The 5,336-nt window shown below is 41.2% G+C and overlaps 1 protein-coding gene across 4 annotated transcripts in view; it reads left to right on the forward strand.

Moving 5' to 3' along the window:
* DPH6 (diphthamine biosynthesis 6) overlaps positions 1 to 5,336 on the forward strand; it is a 195,635-nt gene that overhangs the window by 99,183 nt on the left and 91,116 nt on the right. The window lies entirely within an intron of this gene.

Below are 5,336 nucleotides of genomic sequence, written 5' to 3' on the forward strand. Positions count from 1 at the left end.
TATTGGTGTATAGGAATGCTTGTGATTTCTGCACATTGATTTTGTATCCTGAGATTTTGCTGAAGTTGCCTATCAGTTTCAGGAGATTTTGGGCTGAGACAATGAGGTGTTCTAAATATACAATCATGTCATCTGCAAATAGAGACAATTTGACTTCCTCCTTTCCTAACTTGAGTACCCTGTATTTCTTTTTCTTGCCTGATTGCTCTGGCTAGAACTTCCAATACTATATTGAATAAGACTGACGAGGGGGCATCCTTGTCTAGTGCCAGATTTCAAAGGGAATGCTTCCAGTTTTCTCATTGAGTATGATATTGGCTGTTAGTTTGTCATAAATAACTTTTATTATTTTGAGATATGTTCCATTGATACCTAGTTTACTGAGAGTTTTTAGTATAAAAGGCTGTTGAATTTTGTTGAAGGCCTTTTCTGCATTTATTGAGATAATCAGTGGCTTTTGTCTTTGGTTCTGTTTACATAGTGAATTAGGTTTATAGATTTGCATATGTTGAACCAGCCTTGCATCCCTGGGATAAAGCCTACTTGATTGTGATGGATAAGCTTTTTGATGTGCTGTTGCAATCAGTTTGCCAGTATTTTATTGAATATTTTTGCATCTATGTTCATCATGTATATTGGCCCGAAGTTTTTTTTTCTTGTTGAGTCTCTGCCAGGTTTTGGTATGAGGATGATGTTTGTCTCATAAAATGACTTGGGAAGGTTTCCCTCTTTTTGGATTATTTGAAATAGTTTCAGAAGGAGCGCAACCAGCTCCTATTTGTATGTCTGGTAGAATTCGGCTGTGAACCCATCTGGACCTGGGCTGTTTTTGGTTGGAAGGCTATTAATTGCTGCCTCAACTTCAGCCGTTGTCATTGGTCTATTCGGGGTTTTGACTTCTACCCGGTTTAGGCTTGGGAGGGTACAGATGTCCAGGTATTTTTCCATTTCTTTCAAGCTTACTGGTTTATGTGCACAGAGTTGTTTGTAGTAATCTCTGATGATAGTTTGTATTTCTGTGGAATCAGTGGTGATATCCCCTTTATCGTTTTTTTTTTTGCATCTGTTTGATTATTCTCTTTTCTTTTTTATTAATCTGGCTAGCGGTCTATTTTGTTGATCTTTTCATAAAACCAACTCCTGGATTTATTGATTTTTTGAAGGGTTTTTTGTGTCTCTATCTCCTTCAGTTCTGCTCTGATCTTAGTTATTTCTTGTCTTCTGCTAGCTTTTGAGTTTTTTTTATCTTGCTCCTCTAGCTCTTTCAATTTTGATGTTAGGGTGTAGATTTTAGATCTTTCCTTGCTTTTATTGTGGGCATTTATAGCTATAAATTTTCCTCTTGAAACTGCTTTAAATGTGTCCCAGAGATTCTGGTACTTTATGTCTTCATTTTTCTTGGTTTTGAAGAACATCTTTATTTCTGCCTTCATTTCGTAGTTTATCCAGCCAACAGTCAAAAGCCAGTTGTTCAGTTTTCGTGAAGTTGTGCATGTCTGAGTTAGTTTCTGAATTCTGAGTTCTAATTTGATTGCACTGTGGCCTGAGAGACTGTTTGTTATGATTTCTGTTCTTTTGCATTTTCCGAGGAGTGATTTGCTTCCAATTACGTGGTCAGTTTTAGAGTAGGTGTGGTGTGGTGCTGAGAAGAATGTATATTCTGTGGATTTGGGGTGGAGTGTTCTGTAGATGTCTATTAGGTTTGTTTCGTCCAGGTCTTGAGTTCAAGTCCTGGATATCCTTGTTAATTTTCTGTCTCATTGATCTGTCTAATATTAACAGTGGATTGTTAAAGTCTCCCACTATTATTGTATGGGAGTCTAAGTCTCTTTGTAGGTCACTGAGAACTTGCTTTATGTATCTGAGTGCTCCTGTGTTGTGTGCGTATATATATTTAGCATCATTAGCTCTTCTTGTTGCATTGATCCTTTTACCATTATGTAATGCTCTTCTTTGTCTCTTTTGATCTTTGTTGGTTTAAAGTCTATTTTGTCAGAGACTAGGATTGCAAGTCCTGCTTTTTTTTGCTCTCCATTTGCCTGATAAATCTTCCTCCATGCCTTTATTTTGAGCCTATGTGTATCCTTGCATGTGAGATGGTTTCCTGAATACAGCACACTGATGGTTTTTGACTTTTTATCCAATTTGCCAGTCTGTGTCTTTTGATTGGGGCATTTAGCCCATTTACATTTAAGGTTATATTGTTATTTGTCAATTTGATCCTGCCATTTTGATGCTGGCTGATTGTTTTACCCATTAGTTGATGCAGTTTCTTCATTGTGTCGATACTCTTTACCATTTGGTACGTTTTTGAAGTAGCTGTTGCTGGTTGCTCCTTTCTATGTGTAGTGCTTCTTTCAGGAGCTCTTATAAAGCAGGCTTGGTGGTGATGAAATCTCTGAGCAATTTCTTGTTGGTTAAGTATTTTCTTTCTCCTTCACTTATGAAGCTTAGTTTAGCTGGATATGAAATTCTAGTTTGAAAGTTCTTTTCTTTAAGGATGTTGAATACTGGCCCTCACTCTCTTCTTGCTTATAGGGCTTCTGCCGAGAGATCCACTGTGAGTCTGATGGGCTTCCCTTTGCAGGGTTACCCGACTTTTCTTTCTGGCTGCCCTTAGCATTTTTTCCTGCATTTCAACCCTGGTGAATCTGACGATTATGTGCCTTGGGGTTTCTCTTCTTGAGGAATATCTTTGTGGTGTTCTTTGTATTTCCTTGACTTGAATGTTGGCCTGGGTTGCTAGGTTGGGGAAGTTTTCCTAGATATTTCCTGGATGAGAAAACTTCCTGAAGCGTGTTTTCCAGCGTTGATTCATTTTCTCTATCATGGCGGTACACCTGTCAAACGTAGATTAGGTCTTTTCACATAATCCCATATTTATTCGAAGCTTTGTTCATTTCTTTTCACTCCTTTTTCTCTAGTCTTGCCTTCTCACTTTATTTCATTGAGTTGATTTTCAGTCTCTGATATCATTTCTTATGCTTGGTCGATTCTACTGGTGAAACTTGTGTATGCTTTGCGAAGTTCTCGGGTTGTGTTTTTCACCTCCGTCAATTTATTTATATTTGTCTCTAAGCTGTTTATTCTCGTTAGCATTTTGTCAAACCTTTTTTCAGGGTTGTTTCTTTGCATTGGGTTAGAACATGTTCTTTTATCTCAGAGAAATTTGTTATTACCCACCTTCTGAAGCCTGTTTCTGTCAATTCATCAGACTCATTCTCCATCCAGCCTTGTTCCTTTGCTGGTGAGGAGTTGTGATCCCTTGGAGGAGGAGAGGCGTTCTGGTTTTGGGTGTTTTCATCCTGTTTGCGCTAGTTTCTTCCCATCTTTGTGGATTTATTTACCTGTGGTCTTTGTAGTTGGTGACTTTCAGATAGGGTCTCTGAGTAGACATCCAGTTTGTTGATGATGAAGTTATTTTTTTCTGTTTCTTAGTTTTCCTTCTAACAGTCAGGCCCCTCTGCTTTAGGACTGCTGGAGGTCCACTCCAGACCCTGCTTGCCTAGGGATCATCTGCAGGGGCTGCAGAACAGTAAGGGTTGCTGCCAGTTTCTTCTTCTGTTATCTTCATCACAGAAGGATACCTGCCAGATGTCAGCCTGAGCTCTCCTTTATGAAGTGTGTCTGGTTATATGGGGGTCAGAGAGCTGCTTGAGGAGACAGTCTATCCCTTATAGGAGCTCAGGTGGTGAGTTGTGAGCTCCATTGTTCCATATAGAGCTCCTGGGCAGGTACATTTAAGTCTGCTGCAGCAGAACTCATAACCGCCTTTTTTTCCCAGGTACTCTCTCCTGGGAAGGTGGGGCCTTATTTATAAGTTCCTGAAGTGCTTCTGCCTTTTTTCAGAGATGCCCTGCTCAGCGAGGAGGTAGCCTAGTCACAGTCTGCCAGCAGAGGTGTTGCTGAGCCACTTTGGGCTCTGCCTAGCTGCTGTGTGAGCTTCCTTGAAGTTTAGTTTACAGGGGTATAGTTTGAACTGCCTTGGTAATGGCAGACTGCCTCAGTAATGGCGGACTGCCTAGGTAATGGCGGACTGCTTCAGTAATGGCAGACTACCTTGGTAGTGGTGGACTGCCTCGGTAATGGCGGAACTGCCTTGGTAATGGCAGACTGTCTTGGTAATGGTGGACGCCCTTCCCCCACAGAGCTGGACCATCCCGGTTCCAGCTGTACTTTCTGTGAAACTCTCAATCCAGAGCATTTCAGATTGCTGGTGTTTGTGGGGGTGGGATCGGCTGAGCCAGATCACCTGGCTCACTGTTTCAGCCCCCTTTTTTTCGGTTGAACGGATGACTCTGTCTCACAAGCGTTCCAGTTACCAGTTGAAATGGTGCCCTGATTTGTGTGAATTTTTGTGTGGAGACCGGCTGTGCTGGCTGAAACAGCCGCATTGGAGACTTGTGGTGCTTTTTCACCCAGGAATCTCCTTGTCTGTGGGCAGTAAAAATTCTTTTGGAAATGCAGTGATCACTCACCCCGTGCGTTTTTGCTAGGAACTGCAATTCAGAGCTGTTCCTATTCAGCTATCTTGACTGCTTCATTTCATTTTTTATCCAGTTGACTTTCAGGAGCCAGCTGTTCCATTTCCATGAAGTTATGTGGTTCTGAGTTAGTTTCTTAATCCTGAGTTCTTATTTGATTGCACTGTAGTCTGAGAGCCTTGTTGTTATGATTTCCATTCTTTTGCATTTGCCAAGGAATAATTTACTTCCAATTATGTGATCAATTTTAGAGTACGTGCGACATGATGCTGAGAAGAATGTACAGCTAGTGCTCGACCAACGACCACGATTGGTTCCGACAGACCAGTCATAACACGATTTGGTCGTAAGTTGAGCATGTATGTACCGAGTCTGGGATAACAGTTGAAATGGTGCACGCAGAGATGGTAGTGCTGCCGGAAGCTGGTCCGCACTGTCGTATGCCCAGCTGGGCAACGTTTGCGCTGCCAAACGCGGAGCAGTCGTGGCTAGCGATTGTGGTCGTAAAGTCAAATGGTCGTAAGTTGCATAGGTCGTAAGTCGATCAATACCTGTATATTCTGTGGATTTGGGGTGGAGAGTTCTGTAGATTTCTATTAGGTCTCCATGGTCCCCAAGGTCCTGGATATCCTTGTTAATTTTCTGTCTCATTGATCTAATATTGACAGTGGAGTTTTAAAGTCTCCCACTATTACTGTGTGGCAGTCTAAGTCTCTTTGTAGGTCATTAAGAACTTGATTTATGTATCTGGGTGCTCCTGTATTGGGTGTGAATATATTTAGGATCGTTAGTTCTTCTTGTTGCATTGATCCTTTTACCATTGTGTAATACCCTTCTTTGTCTCTTTTGATC

The sequence above is a fragment of the Sapajus apella genome, unplaced genomic scaffold (genome assembly GCF_009761245.1).
Source record: "Sapajus apella isolate SASKATOON/1434 unplaced genomic scaffold, GSC_monkey_1.0 scaffold122, whole genome shotgun sequence".
Lineage (NCBI taxonomy): Eukaryota > Metazoa > Chordata > Mammalia > Primates > Cebidae > Sapajus > Sapajus apella.